This window comes from Eleutherodactylus coqui, chromosome 2 (assembly GCF_035609145.1).
Source record: "Eleutherodactylus coqui strain aEleCoq1 chromosome 2, aEleCoq1.hap1, whole genome shotgun sequence".
Taxonomy (NCBI): Eukaryota; Metazoa; Chordata; class Amphibia; order Anura; family Eleutherodactylidae; genus Eleutherodactylus; species Eleutherodactylus coqui.
Genome location: NC_089838.1, coordinates 78,495,968 through 78,517,128, shown reverse-complemented (window position 1 = coordinate 78,517,128; position 21,161 = coordinate 78,495,968).

The following is a 21,161-nucleotide window of genomic DNA, read 5'->3' as shown; positions in this document are numbered from 1 at the left end:
GATGTCATAATGTAAAATTCCATTATGATGTCATAATGCAAAATTCCATTATGATGTCATAATGCAACATTCCATTATGATGTCATAATGCAAAATTCCATTATGATGTCATAATGTAACATTCCATAATGATGCCATAATGCAAAATTCTATTATGATGTCATAATGCAACATTCCTTTATGATGTCATAATGTAACATTCTATTATGATGTCATAATGCAACATTCCATTATGATGTCATAATGTAACATTCCATTATGATGTCATAATGTAACATTCCATTATGATGTCATAATGCAAAATTCCATTATGATGTCATAATGCAAAATTCCATTATGATGTCATAATGTAACATGCCATTATGATGTCATAATGCAAAATTCCATTATGATGTCATAATGTAACATTCCATTATGATGCCATAATGCAAAATTCTATTATGATGTCATAATGCAACATTCCATTATGATGTCATAATGTAACATTCTATTATGATGTCATAATGTAACATTCCATTATGATATCATAATGTAACATTCCATTATGATGTCATAATGCAAAATTCTATTATGATGTCATAATGCAAAATTCCATTATGATGTCATAATGTAACATTCCATTATGATGTCATAATGTAAACTTCTATTATGATGCCATAATGTAACATTCCATTATGATGTCATAATGTAACATTCCATTATGATGTCATAATGCAAAATTCCATTATGATGTCATAATGCAAAATTCCATTGTGATGTCATAATGTAACATTCACTTATGATGTCATAATGCAAAATTCCATTATGATGTCATAATGCAACATTCCATTATGATGGCATAATGTAACATTCCATTATGATGTCATAATGCAAAATTCTATTATGATGTCATAATGCAAAATTCCATTATGATGTCATAATATAACATTCCATTATGATGTCATAATGTAACATTCCATTATGATGTCATAATGCAACATTCCATTATGATGTCATAATGTAACATTCCATAATGATGCCATAATGCAAAATTCTATTATGATGTCATAATGCAACATTCCATTATGATGTCATAATCTAACATTCTATTATGATGTCATAATGTAATATTCCATTATGATGTCATAATGTAACATTCCATTATGATGTCATAATGCAAAATTCCATTATGATGTCATAATGCAAAATTCCATTATGATGTCATAATGCAAAACTCCATTATGATGTCATAATGCAAAATTCCATTATGATGTCATAATGTAACATTCCATTATGATGCCATAATGCAAAATTCTATTATGATGTCATAATGCAACATTCCATTATGATGTCATAATGTAACATTCCATTATGATGTCATAATGTAACATTCCATTATGATGTCATAATGCAAAATCCCATTATGATGTCATAATGTAAAATTCCATTATGATGTCATAATGCAAAATTCCATTATGATGTCATAATGTAAAATTCCATTATGATGTCATAATGTAACATTCCATTATAATGTCATAATGTAACATTCCATTATGATGTCATAATGCAAAATTCCAATATGATGTCATAATGCAACATTCCATTATGATGTCATAATGCAAAATTCCATTATGATGTCATAATGTAACATTCTATTATGATGTCATAATGCAACATTCCATTATGATGTCATAATGTAACATTCTATTATGATGTCATAATGTAACATTCCATTATGATGTCATAATGTAACATTCCATTATGATGTCCTAATGCAAAATTCCATTATGATGTCATAATGCAAAATTCCATTATGATGTCATAATATAACATGCCATTATGATGTCATAATGCAAAATTCCATTACGATGTCATAATGTTACATTCCATTATGATGCCATAATGCAAAATTCTATTATGATGTCATAATGCAACATTCCATTATGATGTCATAATGTAACATTCTATTATGATGTCATAATGTAACATTCCATTGTGATGTCATAATGTAACATTCCATTATGATGTCATAATGCTAAATTCTATTATGATGTCATAATGCAAAATTCCATTATGATGTCATAATCTAACATTCCATTATGATGTCATAATGTAACATTCCATTATGATGTCATAATGTAAAATTCCATTATGATGTCATAATGTAACATTCCATTATGATGTCATAATGCAAAATTCCATTATGATGTCATAATGCAACATTCCATTATGATGTCATAATGCAAAATTCCATTATGATGTTATAATGTAACATTCCATAATGATGCCATAATGCAACATTCCATTATGATGTCATAATGCAACATTCCATTATGATGTCATAATGTAACATTCTATTATGATGTCATAATGTAACATTCCATTATGATGTTATAATGCAACATTCCATTATGATGCCATAATGCAAAATTCTATTATGATGTCATAATGCAAAATTCCATTATGACATCATAATGTAACATTCCATTATGATGTCATAATGCAAAATTCCATTATGATGTCATAATGTAAAATTCCATTATGATGTCATAATGTAACATTCCATTATGATGTCATAATGTAAAATTCCATTATGATGTCATAATGTAACATTCCATTATGATGTCATAATGCAAAATTCCATTATGATGTCATAATGCAACATTCCATTATGATGTCATAATGCAAAATTCCATTATGATGTCATAATGTAAAATTCCATTATGATGTCATAATGTAACATTCCATTATGATGTCATAATGTAAAATTCCATTATGATGTCATAATGCAAAATTCCATTATGATGTCATAATGCAACATTCCATTATGATGTCATAATGCAAAATTCCATTATGATGTCATAATGTAACATTCCATAATGATGCCATAATGCAAAATTCTATTATGATGTCATAATGCAACATTCCTTTATGATGTCATAATGTAACATTCTATTATGATGTCATAATGCAACATTCCATTATGATGTCATAATGTAACATTCCATTATGATGTCATAATGTAACATTCCATTATGATGTCATAATGCAAAATTCCATTATGATGTCATAATGCAAAATTCCATTATGATGTCATAATGTAACATGCCATTATGATGTCATAATGCAAAATTCCATTATGATGTCATAATGTAACATTCCATTATGATGCCATAATGCAAAATTCTATTATGATGTCATAATGCAACATTCCATTATGATGTCATAATGTAACATTCTATTATGATGTCATAATGTAACATTCCATTATGATATCATATTGTAACATTCCATTATGATGTCATAATGTAACATTCCATAATGATGCCATAATGCAAAATTCTATTATGATGTCATAATGCAAAATTCCATTATGATGTCATAATGTAACATTCCATTATGATATCATAATGCAAAATTCCATTATGATGTCATAATGTAACATTCCATTATGATGTCATAATGTAAACTTCTATTATGATGTAATAATGTAACATTCCATTATGATGTCATAATGTAACATTCCATTATGATGTCATAATGCAAAATTCCATTATGATGTCATAATGCAAAATTCCATTGTGATGTCATAATGTAACATTCCATTATGATATCATAATGCAAAATTCCATTATGATGTCATAATGCAACATTCCATTATGATGGCATAATGTAACATTCCATTATGATGTCATAATGCAAAATTCTATTATGATGTCATAATGCAAAATTCCATTATGATGTCATAATGTAACATTCCATTATGATGTCATAATGTAACATTCCATTATGATGTCATAATGCAACATTCCATTATGATGTCATAATGTAACATTCCATAATGATGCCATAATGCAAAATTCTATTATGATGTCATAATGCAACATTCCATTATGATGTCATAATGTAACATTCTATTATGATGTCATAATGTAATATTCCATTATGATGTCATAATGTAACATTTATGATGTCATAATGCAAAATTCCATTATGATGTCATAATGCAAAATTCCATTATGATGTCATAATGCAAAATTCCATTATGATGTCATAATGCAAAATTCCATTATGATGTCATAATGTAACATTCCATTATGATACCATAATGCAAAATTCTATTATGATGTCATAATGCAACATTCCATTATGATGTCATAATGTAACATTCCATTTTGATGTCATAATGCAAAATTCCATTATGATGTCATAATGCAAAATTCCATTATGATGTCATAATGCAACATTCTATTATGATGTCATAATGCAACATTCCATTATGATGGCATAATGTAACATTCCATTATGATGCCATAATGCAAAATTCTATTATGATGTCATAATGCAAAATTCCATTATGATGTCATAATGTAAAATTCCATTATGATGTCATAATGTAACATTCCATTATGATGTCATAATGCAAAATTCCATTATGATGTCATAATGCAACATTCCATTATGATGTCATAATGCAAAATTCCATTATGATGTTATAATGTAACATTCCATAATGATGCCATAATGCAACATTCCATTATGATGTCATAATGCAACATTCCATTATGATGTCATAATGTAACATTCTATTATGATGTCATAATGTAACATTCCATTATGATGTCATAATGTAACATTCCATAATGATGTCATAATGCAAAATTCCATTTTGATGATATAATACAAAATTCCATTATGATGTCATAATGCAAAATTCCATTATGATGTCATAATGTAACATTCCATTATGATGCCATAATGCAAAATTCTATTATGATGTCATAATGCAACATTCCATTATGATGTCATAATGTAACATTCCATTATGATGTCATAATGCAAAATTCCATTATGATGTCATAATGTTAAATTCCATTATGATGTCATAATGTAACATTCCATTATGATGTCACAATGTAAAATTCCATTATGATGTCATAATGTAACATTCCATTATGATGTAATAATGCAAAATTCCATTATGATGTCATAATGTAACATTCCATTATGATGTCATAATGTAACATTCCATTATGATGTCATAATGTAACATTCTATTATGATGTCATAATGTAACATTCCATTATGATGTCATAATGTAACATTCCATAATGATGTCATAATGCAAAATTCCATTATTATGATATAATACAAAATTCCATTATGATGTCAGAATGCAAAATTCCATTATTATGTCATAATGCAACATTCCATTATGATGTCATAATGCAAAATTCCATTATGATGTCATAATGTAAAATTCCATTATGATGTCATAATGTAACATTCCATTATGATGTCATAATGTAAAATTCCATTATGATGTCATAATGCAAAATTCCATTATGATGTCATAATGCAACATTCCATTATGATGTCATAATGCAAAATTCCATTATGATGTCATAATGTAACATTCCATAATGATGACATAATGCAAAATTCTATTATGATGTCATAATGCAACATTCCTTTATGATGTCATAATGTAACATTCTATTATGATGTCATAATGCAACATTCCATTATGATGTCATAATGTAACATTCCATTATGATGTCATAATGTAACATTCCATTATGATGTCATAATGCAAAATTCCATTATGATGTCATAATGCAAAATTCCATTATGATGTCATAATGTAACATGCCATTATGATGTCATAATGCAAAATTCCATTATGATGTCATAATGTAACATTCCATTATGATGCCATAATGCAAAATTCTATTATGATGTCATAATGCAACATTCCATTATGATGTCATAATGTAACATTCTATTATGATGTCATAATGTAACATTCCATTATGATATCATATTGTAACATTCCATTATGATGTCATAATGTAACATTCCATAATGATGCCATAATGCAAAATTCTATTATGATGTCATAATGCAAAATTCCATTATGATGTCATAATGTAACATTCCATTATGATATCATAATGCAAAATTCCATTATGATGTCATAATGTAACATTCCATTATGATGTCATAATGTAAACTTCTATTATGATGTAATAATGTAACATTCCATTATGATGTCATAATGTAACATTCCATTATGATGTCATAATGCAAAATTCCATTATGATGTCATAATGCAAAATTCCATTGTGATGTCATAATGTAACATTCCATTATGATATCATAATGCAAAATTCCATTATGATGTCATAATGCAACATTCCATTATGATGGCATAATGTAACATTCCATTATGATCTCATAATGCAAAATTCTATTATGATGTCATAATGCAAAATTCCATTATGATGTCATAATGTAACATTCCATTATGATGTCATAATGTAACATTCCATTATGATGTCATAATGCAACATTCCATTATGATGTCATAATGTAACATTCCATAATGATGCCATAATGCAAAATTCTATTATGATGTCATAATGCAACATTCCATTATGATGTCATAATGTAACATTCTATTATGATGTCATAATGTAATATTCCATTATGATGTCATAATGTAACATTCCATTATGATGTCATAATGCAAAATTCCATTATGATGTCATAATGCAAAATTCCATTATGATGTCATAATGCAAAATTCCATTATGATGTCATAATGCAAAATTCCATTATGATGTCATAATGTAACATTCCATTATGATGCCATAATGCAAAATTCTATTATGATGTCATAATGCAACATTCCATTATGATGTCATAATGTAACATTCCATTTTGATGTCATAATGCAAAATTCCATTATGATGTCATAATGCAAAATTCCATTATGATGTCATAATGCAACATTCTATTATGATGTCATAATGCAACATTCCATTATGATGGCATAATGTAACATTCCATTATGATGCCATAATGCAAAATTCTATTATGATGTCATAATGCAAAATTCCATTATGATGTCATAATGTAAAATTCCATTATGATGTCATAATGTAACATTCCATTATGATGTCATAATGCAAAATTCCATTATGATGTCATAATGCAACATTCCATTATGATGTCATAATGCAAAATTCCATTATGATGTTATAATGTAACATTCCATAATGATGCCATAATGCAACATTCCATTATGATGTCATAATGCAACATTCCATTATGATGTCATAATGTAACATTCTATTATGATGTCATAATGTAACATTCCATTATGATGTCATAATGTAACATTCCATAATGATGTCATAATGCAAAATTCCATTTTGATGATATAATACAAAATTCCATTATGATGTCATAATGCAAAATTCCATTATGATGTCATAATGTAACATTCCATTATGATGCCATAATGCAAAATTCTATTATGATGTCATAATGCAACATTCCATTATGATGTCATAATGTAACATTCCATTATGATGTCATAATGTAACATTCCATTATGATGTCATAATGCAAAATTCCATTATGATGTCATAATGTTAAATTCCATTATGATGTCATAATGTAACATTCCATTATGATGTCACAATGTAAAATTCCATTATGATGTCATAATGTAACATTCCATTATGATGTAATAATGCAAAATTCCATTATGATGTCATAATGTAACATTCCATTATGATGTCATAATGTAACATTCCATTATGATGTCATAATGTAACATTCTATTATGATGTCATAATGTAACATTCCATTATGATGTCATAATGTAACATTCCATAATGATGTCATAATGCAAAATTCCATTATTATGATATAATACAAAATTCCATTATGATGTCAGAATGCAAAATTCCATTATGATGTCATAATGTAACATTCCATTATGATGCCATAATGCAAAATTCTATTATGATGTCATAATGCAACATTCCATTATGATGTCATAATGTAACATTCCATTATGATGTCATAATGTAACATTCCATTATGATGTCATAATGCAAAATTCCATTATGATGTCATAATGCAAAATTCCATTATGATGTCATAATGTTAAATTCCATTATGATGTCATAATGTAACATTCCATTATGATGTCACAATGTAAAATTCCATTATGATGTCATAATGTAACATTCCATTATGATGTCATAATGCAAAATTCCATTATGATGTCATAATATAACATGCCATTATGATGTCATAATGCAAAATTCCATTATGATGTCATAATGTAACATTCCATTATGATGCCATAATGCAAAATTCTATTATGATGTCATAATGCAACATTCCATTATGATGTCATAATGTAACATTCTGTTATGATGTCATAATGTAACATTCCATTATGATGTCATAATGTAACATTCCATTATGATGTCATAATGCAAAATTCCATTATGATGTCATAATGCAAAATTCCATTATGATGTCATTATGTAACATTCCATTATGATGTCATAATGTAACATTCCATTATGATGTCATAATGTAAAATTCCATTATGATGTCATAATGTAACATTCCATTATGATGTCATAATGCAAAATTCCATTATGATGTCATAATGCAACATTCCATTATGATGTCATAATGCAAAATTCCATTATGATGTTATAATGTAACATTCCATAATGATGCCATAATGCAACATTCCATTATGATGTCATAATGCAACATTCCATTATGATGTCATAATGTAACATTCCATTATGATGCCATAATGCAAAATTCTATTATGATGTCATAATGCAACATTCCATTATGATGTCATAATGTAACATTCTATTATGATGTCATAATGTAACATTCCATTATGATGTCATAATGTAACATTCCATTATTATGTCATAATGCAAAATTCTATTATAATGTCATAATGCAAAATTCCATTATGATGTCATAATGTAACATTCCATTATGATGTCATAATGTAACATTCCATTATGATGTCATAATGTAAAATTCCATTATGATGTCATAATGTAACATTCCATTATGATGTCATAATGTAAAATTCCATTATGATGTCATAATGTAACATTCCATTATGATGTCATAATGCAACATTCCATTATGATGTCATAATGCAACATTCCATTATGATGTCATAATGCAAAATTCCATTATGATGTCATAATGTAAAATTCCATTATGATGTCATAATGTAACATTCCATTATGATGTCATAATGTAAAATTCCATTATGATGTCATAATGCAAAATTCCATTATGATGTCATAATGCAACATTCCATTATGATGTCATAATGCAAAATTCCATTATGATGTCATAATGTAACATTCCATAATGATGCCATAATGCAAAATTCTATTATGATGTCATAATGCAACATTCCTTTATGATGTCATAATGTAACATTCTATTATGATGTCATAATGCAACATTCCATTATGATGTCATAATGTAACATTCCATTATGATGTCATAATGTAACATTCCATTATGATGTCATAATGCAAAATTCCATTATGATGTCATAATGCAAAATTCCATTATGATGTCATAATGTAACATGCCATTATGATGTCATAATGCAAAATTCCATTATGATGTCATAATGTAACATTCCATTATGATGCCATAATGCAAAATTCTATTATGATGTCATAATGCAACATTCCATTATGATGTCATAATGTAACATTCTATTATGATGTCATAATGTAACATTCCATTATGATATCATAATGTAACATTCCATTATGATGTCATAATGCAAAATTCTATTATGATTTCATAATGCAAAATTCCATTATAATGTCATAATGTAACATTCCATTATGATGTCATAATGCAAAATTCCATTATGATGTCATAATGTTACATTCCATTATGATGTCATAATGTAAACTTCTATTATGATGTCATAATGTAACATTCCATTATGATGTCATAATGTAACATTCCATTATGATGTCATAATGCAAAATTCCATTATGATGTCATAATGCAAAATTCCATTGTGATGTCATTATGTAACATTCACTTATGATGTCATAATGCAAAATTCCATTATGATGTCATAATGCAACATTCCATTATGATGGCATAATGTAACATTCCATTATGATGTCATAATGCAAAATTCTATTATGATGTCATAATGCAAAATTCCATTATGATGTCATAATATAACATTCCATTATGATGTCATAATGTAACATTCCATTATGATGTCATAATGCAACATTCCATTATGATGTCATAATGTAACATTCCATAATGATGCCATAATGCAAAATTCTATTATGATGTCATAATGCAACATTCCATTATGATGTCATAATCTAACATTCTATTATGATGTCATAATGTAATATTCCATTATGATGTCATAATGTAACATTCCATTATGATGTCATAATGCAAAATTCCATTATGATGTCATAATGCAAAATTCCATTATGATGTCATAATGCAAAATTCCATTATGATGTCATAATGCAAAATTCCATTATGATGTCATAATGTAACATTCCATTATGATGCCATAATGCAAAATTCTATTATGATGTCATAATGCAACATTCCATTATGATGTCATAATGTAACATTCCATTTTGATGTCATAATGTAACATTCCATTATGATGTCATAATGCAAAATTCCATTATGATGTCATAATGCAACATTCCATTATGATGGCATAATGTAACATTCCATTATGATGCCATAATGCAAAATTCTATTATGATGTCATAGTGCAAAATTCCATTATGACATCATAATGTAACATTCCATTATGATGTCATAATGCAAAATTCCATTATGATGTCATAATGTAAAATTCCATTATGATGTCATAATGTAACATTCCATTATGATGTCATAATGTAAAATTCCATTATGATGTCATAATGTAACATTCCATTATGATGTCATAATGCAAAATTCCATTATGATGTCATAATGCAACATTCCATTATGATGTCATAGTGCAAAATTCCATTATGATGTTATAATGTAACATTCCATAATGATGCCATAATGCAACATTCCATTATGATGTCATAATGCAACATTCCTTTATGATGTCATAATGTAACATTCTATTATGATGTCATAATGCAACATTCCATTATGATGTCATAATGCAAAATTCCATTATGATGTCATAATGCAACATTCCATTATGATGTCATAATGCAAAATTCCATTATGATGTCATAATGTAACATTCCATAATGATGCCATAATGCAAAATTCTATTATGATGTCATAATGCAACATTCCTTTATGATGTCATAATGTAACATTCTATTATGATGTCATAATGCAACATTCCATTATGATGTCATAATGTAACATTCCATTATGATGTCATAATGTAACATTCCATTATGATGTCATAATGCAAAATTCCATTATGATGTCATAATGCAAAATTCCATTATGATGTCATAATGTAACATGCCATTATGATGTCATAATGCAAAATTCCATTATGATGTCATAATGTAACATTCCATTATGATGCCATAATGCAAAATTCTATTATGATGTCATAATGCAACATTCCATTATGATGTCATAATGTAACATTCTATTATGATGTCATAATGTAACATTCCATTATGATATCATAATGTAACATTCCATTATGATGTCATAATGCAAAATTCTATTATGATGTCATAATGCAAAATTCCATTATAATGTCATAATGTAACATTCCATTATGATGTCATAATGCAAAATTCCATTATGATGTCATAATGTTACATTCCATTATGATGTCATAATGTAAACTTCTATTATGATGTCATAATGTAACATTCCATTATGATGTCATAATGTAACATTCCATTATGATGTCATAATGCAAAATTCCATTATGATGTCATAATGCAAAATTCCATTGTGATGTCATAATGTAACATTCACTTATGATGTCATAATGCAAAATTCCATTATGATGTCATAATGCAACATTCCATTATGATGGCATAATGTAACATTCCATTATGATGTCATAATGCAAAATTCTATTATGATGTCATAATGCAAAATTCCATTATGATATCATAATATAACATTCCATTATGATGTCATAATGTAACATTCCATTATGATGTCATAATGCAACATTCCATTATGATGTCATAATGTAACATTCCATAATGATGCCATAATGCAAAATTCTATTATGATGTCATAATGCAACATTCCATTATGATGTCATAATCTAACATTCTATTATGATGTCATAATGTAATATTCCATTATGATGTCATAATGTAACATTCCATTATGATGTCATAATGCAAAATTCCATTATGATGTCATAATGCAAAATTCCATTATGATGTCATAATGCAAAATTCCATTATGATGTCATAATGCAAAATTCCATTATGATGTCATAATGTAACATTCCATTATGATGCCATAATGCAAAATTCTATTATGATGTCATAATGCAACATTCCATTATGATGTCATAATGTAACATTCCATTTTGATGTCATAATGTAACATTCCATTATGATGTCATAATGCAAAATTCCATTATGATGTCATAATGCAACATTCCATTATGATGTCATAATGCAACATTCCATTATGATGGCATAATGTAACATTCCATTATGATGCCATAATGCAAAATTCTATTATGATGTCATAGTGCAAAATTCCATTATGACATCATAATGTAACATTCCATTATGATGTCATAATGTAAAATTCCATTATGATGTCATAATGTAACATTCCATTATGATGTCATAATGCAAAATTCCATTATGATGTCATAATGCAACATTCCATTATGATGTCATAGTGCAAAATTCCATTATGATGTTATAATGTAACATTCCATAATGATGCCATAATGCAACATTCCATTATGATGTCATAATGCAACATTCCATTATGATGTCATAATGTAACATTCTATTATGATGTCATAATGTAACATTCCATTATGATGTCATAATGTAACATTCCATTATGATGTCATAATGCAAAATTCCATTATGATGATATAATACAAAATTCCATTATGATGTCATAATGCAAAATTCCATTATGATGTCATAATGTAACATTCCATAATGATGCCATAATGCAACATTCCATTATGATGTCATAATGCAACATTCCATTATGATGTCATAATGTAACATTCCATTATGATGCCATAATGCAAAATTCTATTATGATGTCATAATGCAACATTCCATTATGATGTCATAATGTAACATTCTATTATGATGTCATAATGTAACATTCCATTATGATGTCATAATGTAACATTCCATTATGATGTCATAATGCAAAATTTTATTATGATGTCATAATGCAAAATTCCATTATGATGTCATAATGTAACATTCCATTATGTGTCATAATGTAACATTCCATTATGATGTCATAATGTAAAATTCCATTATGATGTCATAATGTAACATTCCATTATGATGTCATAATGTAAAATTCCATTATGATGTCATAATGTAACATTCCATTATGATGTCATAATGCAAAATTCCATTATGATGTCATAATGCAACATTCCATTATGATGTCATAATGCAAAATTCCATTATGATGTCATAATGTAAAATTCCATTATGATGTCATAATGTAACATTCCATTATGATGTCATAATGTAAAATTCCATTATGATGTCATAATGCAAAATTCCATTATGATGTCATAATGCAACATTCCATTATGATGTCATAGTGCAAAATTCCATTATGATGTTATAATGTAACATTCCATAATGATGCCATAATGCAACATTCCATTATGATGTCATAATGCAACATTCCATTATGATGTCATAATGTAACATTCTATTATGATGTCATAATGTAACATTCCATTATGATGTCATAATGTAACATTCCATTATGATGTCATAATGCAAAATTCCATTATGATGATATAATACAAAATTCCATTATGATGTCATAATGCAAAATTCCATTATGATGTCATAATGTAACATTCCATAATGATGCCATAATGCAACATTCCATTATGATGTCATAATGCAACATTCCATTATGATGCCATAATGCAAAATTCTATTATGATGTCATAATGCAACATTCCTTTATGATGTCATAATGTAACATTCTATTATGATGTCATAATGCAACATTCCATTATGATGTCATAATGTAACATTCCATTATGATGTCATAATGTAACATTCCATTATGATGTCATAATGCAAAATTCCATTATGATGTCATAATGCAAAATTCCATTATGATGTCATAATGTAACATGCCATTATGATGTCATAATGCAAAATTCCATTATGATGTCATAATGTAACATTCCATTATGATGCCATAATGCAAAATTCTATTATGATGTCATAATGCAACATTCCATTATGATGTCATAATGTAACATTCTATTATGATGTCATAATGTAACATTCCATTATGATATCATAATGTAACATTCCATTATGATGTCATAATGCAAAATTCTATTATGATGTCATAATGCAAAATTCCATTATAATGTCATAATGTAACATTCCATTATGATGTCATAATGCAAAATTCCATTATGATGTCATAATGTTACATTCCATTATGATGTCATAATGTAAACTTCTATTATGATGTCATAATGTAACATTCCATTATGATGTCATAATGTAACATTCCATTATGATGTCATAATGCAAAATTCCATTATGATGTCATAATGCAAAATTCCATTGTGATGTCATTATGTAACATTCACTTATGATGTCATAATGCAAAATTCCATTATGATGTCATAATGCAACATTCCATTATGATGGCATAATGTAACATTCCATTATGATGTCATAATGCAAAATTCTATTATGATGTCATAATGCAAAATTCCATTATGATGTCATAATATAACATTCCATTATGATGTCATAATGTAACATTCCATTATGATGTCATAATGCAACATTCCATTATGATGTCATAATGTAACATTCCATAATGATGCCATAATGCAAAATTCTATTATGATGTCATAATGCAACATTCCATTATGATGTCATAATCTAACATTCTATTATGATGTCATAATGTAATATTCCATTATGATGTCATAATGTAACATTCCATTATGATGTCATAATGCAAAATTCCATTATGATGTCATAATGCAAAATTCCATTATGATGTCATAATGCAAAATTCCATTATGATGTCATAATGCAAAATTCCATTATGATGTCATAATGTAACATTCCATTATGATGCCATAATGCAAAATTCTATTATGATGTCATAATGCAACATTCCATTATGATGTCATAATGTAACATTCCATTTTGATGTCATAATGTAACATTCCATTATGATGTCATAATGCAAAATTCCATTATGATGTCATAATGCAAAATTCCATTATGATGTCATAATGTAACATTCCATAATGATGCCATAATGCAAAATTCTATTATGATGTCATAATGCAACATTCCATTATGATGTCATAATGTAACATTCCATAATGATGCCATAATGCAACATTCCATTATGATGTCATAATGTAACATTCTATTATGATGTCATAATGCAAAATTCCATTATGATGTCATAATGCAAAATTCCATTGTGATGTCATAATGCAAAATTCCATTATGATGTCATAATGCAAAATTCCATTGTGATGTCATAATGTAACATTCCATTATGATGCCATAATGCAAAATTCTATTATGATGTCATAATGCAACATTCCATTATGATGTCATAATGTAACATTCCATTATGATGTCATAATGTAACATTCCATTATGATGTCATAATGTAACATTCTATTATGATGTCATAATGCAACATTCCATTATGATGTCATAATGCAAAATTCCATTATGATGTCATAATGCAACATTCCATTATGATGTCATAATGCAAAATTCCATTATGATGTCATAATGTAACATTCCATAATGATGCCATAATGCAAAATTCTATTATGATGTCATAATGCAACATTCCTTTATGATGTCATAATGTAACATTCTATTATGATGTCATAATGCAACATTCCATTATGATGTCATAATGTAACATTCCATTATGATGTCATAATGTAACATTCCATTATGATGTCATAATGCAAAATTCCATTATGATGTCATAATGCAAAATTCCATTATGATGTCATAATGTAACATGCCATTATGATGTCATAATGCAAAATTCCATTATGATGTCATAATGTAACATTCCATTATGATGCCATAATGCAAAATTCTATTATGATGTCATAATGCAACATTCCATTATGATGTCATAATGTAACATTCTATTATGATGTCATAATGTAACATTCCATTATGATATCATAATGTAACATTCCATTATGATGTCATAATGCAAAATTCTATTATGATGTCATAATGCAAAATTCCATTATAATGTCATAATGTAACATTCCATTATGATGTCATAATGCAAAATTCCATTATGATGTCATAATGTTACATTCCATTATGATGTCATAATGTAAACTTCTATTATGATGTCATAATGTAACATTCCATTATGATGTCATAATGTAACATTCCATTATGATGTCATAATGCAAAATTCCATTATGATGTCATAATGCAAAATTCCATTGTGATGTCATAATGTAACATTCACTTATGATGTCATAATGCAAAATTCCATTATGATGTCATAATGCAACATTCCATTATGATGGCATAATGTAACATTCCATTATGATGTCATAATGCAAAATTCTATTATGATGTCATAATGCAAAATTCCATTATGATATCATAATATAACATTCCATTATGATGTCATAATGTAACATTCCATTATGATGTCATAATGCAACATTCCATTATGATGTCATAATGTAACATTCCATAATGATGCCATAATGCAAAATTCTATTATGATGTCATAATGCAACATTCCATTATGATGTCATAATCTAACATTCTATTATGATGTCATAATGTAATATTCCATTATGATGTCATAATGTAACATTCCATTATGATGTCATAATGCAAAATTCCATTATGATGTCATAATGCAAAATTCCATTATGATGTCATAATGCAAAATTCCATTATGATGTCATAATGCAAAATTCCATTATGATGTCATAATGTAACATTCCATTATGATGCCATAATGCAAAATTCTATTATGATGTCATAATGCAACATTCCATTATGATGTCATAATGTAACATTCCATTTTGATGTCATAATGTAACATTCCATTATGATGTCATAATGCAAAATTCCATTATGATGTCATAATGCAACATTCCATTATGATGTCATAATGCAACATTCCATTATGATGGCATAATGTAACATTCCATTATGATGCCATAATGCAAAATTCTATTATGATGTCATAGTGCAAAATTCCATTATGACATCATAATGTAACATTCCATTATGATGTCATAATGTAAAATTCCATTATGATGTCATAATGTAACATTCCATTATGATGTCATAATGCAAAATTCCATTATGATGTCATAATGCAACATTCCATTATGATGTCATAGTGCAAAATTCCATTATGATGTTATAATGTAACATTCCATAATGATGCCATAATGCAACATTCCATTATGATGTCATAATGCAACATTCCATTATGATGTCATAATGTAACATTCTATTATGATGTCATAATGTAACATTCCATTATGATGTCATAATGTAACATTCCATTATGATGTCATAATGCAAAATTCCATTATGATGATATAATACAAAATTCCATTATGATGTCATAATGCAAAATTCCATTATGATGTCATAATGTAACATTCCATAATGATGCCATAATGCAACATTCCATTATGATGTCATAATGCAACATTCCATTATGATGTCATAATGTAACATTCCATTATGATGCCATAATGCAAAATTCTATTATGATGTCATAATGCAACATTCCATTATGATGTCATAATGTAACATTCTATTATGATGTCATAATGTAACATTCCATTATGATGTCATAATGTAACATTCCATTATGATGTCATAATGCAAAATTTTATTATGATGTCATAATGCAAAATTCCATTATGATGTCATAATGTAACATTCCATTATGTGTCATAATGTAACATTCCATTATGATGTCATAATGTAAAATTCCATTATGATGTCATAATGTAACATTCCATTATGATGTCATAATGTAAAATTCCATTATGATGTCATAATGTAACATTCCATTATGATGTCATAATGCAAAATTCCATTATGATGTCATAATGCAACATTCCATTATGATGTCATAATGCAAAATTCCATTATGATGTCATAATGTAAAATTCCATTATGATGTCATAATGTAACATTCCATTATGATGTCATAATGTAAAATTCCATTATGATGTCATAATGCAAAATTCCATTATGATGTCATAATGCAACATTCCATTATGATGTCATAGTGCAAAATTCCATTATGATGTTATAATGTAACATTCCATAATGATGCCATAATGCAACATTCCATTATGATGTCATAATGCAACATTCCATTATGATGTCATAATGTAACATTCTATTATGATGTCATAATGTAACATTCCATTATGATGTCATAATGTAACATTCCATTATGATGTCATAATGCAAAATTCCATTATGATGATATAATACAAAATTCCATTATGATGTCATAATGCAAAATTCCATTATGATGTCATAATGTAACATTCCATAATGATGCCATAATGCAACATTCCATTATGATGTCATAATGCAACATTCCATTATGATGTCATAATGTAACATTCCATTATGATGCCATAATGCAAAATTCTATTATGATGTCATAATGCAACATTCCATTATGATGTCATAATGTAACATTCTATTATGATGTCATAATGTAACATTCCATTATGATGTCATAATGTAACATTCCATTATGATGTCATAATGCAAAATTCTATTATGATGTCATAATGCAAAATTCCATTATGATGTCATAATGTAACATTCCATTATGTGTCATAATGTAACATTCCATTATGATGTCATAATGTAAAATTCTATTATGATGTCATAATGTAACATTCCATTATGATGTCATAATGTAAAATTCCATTATGATGTCATAATGCAACATTCCATTATGATGTCATAATGCAAAATTCCATTATGATGTCATAATGTAAAATTCCATTATGATGTCATAATGTAACATTCCATTATGATGTCATAATGTAAAATTCCATTATGATGTCATAATGCAACATTCCATTATGATGTCATAATGCAACATTCCATTATGATGTCATAATGCAACATTCCATTATGATGTCATAATGCAAAATTCCATTATGATGTCATAATGTAACATTCCATAATGATGCCATAATGCAAAATTCTATTATGATGTCATAATGTAACATTCCATAATGATGCCATAATGCAAAATTCTATTATGATGTCATAATGCAACATTCCTTTATGATGTCATAATGTAACATTCTATTATGATGTCATAATGCAACATTCCATTATGATGTCATAATGTAACATTCCATTATGATGTCATAATGTAACATTCCATTATGATGTCATAATGCAAAATTCCATTATGATGTCATAATGCAAAATTCCATTATGATGTCATAATGTAACATGCCATTATGATGTCATAATGCAAAATTCCATTATGATGTCATAATGTAACATTCCATTATGATGCCATAATGCAAAATTCTATTATGATGTCATAATGCAACATTCCATTATGATGTCATAATGTAACATTCTATTATGATGTCATAATGTAACATTCCATTATGATATCATAATGTAACATTCCATTATGATGTCATAATGCAAAATTCTATTATGATGTCATAATGCAAAATTCCATTATGATGTCATAATGTAACATTCCATTATGATGTCATAATGCAAAATTCCATTATGATGTCATAATGTAACATTCCATTATGATGTCATAATGTAAACTTCTATTATGATGTCATAATGTAACATTCCATTATGATGTCATAATGTAACATTCCATTATGATGTCATAATGCAAAATTCCATTATGATGTCATAATGCAAAATTCCATTGTGATGTCATAATGTAACATTCACTTATGATGTCATAATGCAAAATTCCATTATGATGTCATAATGCAACATTCCATTATGATGGCATAATGTAACATTCCATTATGATGTCATAATGCAAAATTCTATTATGATGTCATAATGCAAAATTCCATTATGATGTCATAATATAACATTCCATTATGATGTCATAATGTAACATTCCATTATGATGTCATAATGCAACATTCCATTATGATGTCATAATGTAACATTCCATAATGATGCCATAATGCAAAATTCTATTATGATGTCATAATGCAACATTCCATTATGATGTCATAATCTAACATTCTATTATGATGTCATAATGTAATATTGCATTATGATGTCATAATGTAACATTCCATTATGATGTCATAATGCAAAATTCCATTATGATGTCATAATGCAAAATTCCATTATGATGTCATAATGCAAAATTCCATTATGATGTCATAATGTAACATTCCATTATGATGCCATAATGCAAAATTCTATTATGATGTCATAATGCAACATTCCATTATGATGTCATAATGTAACATTCCATTATGATGTCATAATGTAACATTCCATTATGATGTCATAATGCAAAATTCCATTATGATGTCATAATGTAAAATTCCATTATGATGTCATAATGCAAAATTCCATTATGATGTCATAATGTAAAATTCCATTATGATGTCATAATGTAACATTCCATTATGATGTCATAATGTAACATTCCATTTTGATGTCATAATGCAAAATTCCAATATGATGTCATAATGCAACATTCCATTATGATGTCATAATGCAAAATTCCATTATGATGTCATAATGTAACATTCCATAATGATGCCATAATGCAAAATTCTATTATGATGTCTTAATGCAACATTCCATTATGATGTCATAATGTAACATTCTATTATGATGTCATAATGCAACATTCCATTATGATGTCATAATGTAACATTCTATTATGATGTTATAATGTAACATTCCATTATGATGTCATAATGTAACATTCCATTATGATGTCCTAATGCAAAATTCCATTATGATGTCATAATGCAAAATTCCATTATGATGTCATAATATAACATGCCATTATGATGTCATAATGCAAAATTCCATTACGATGTCATAATGTTACATTCCATTATGATG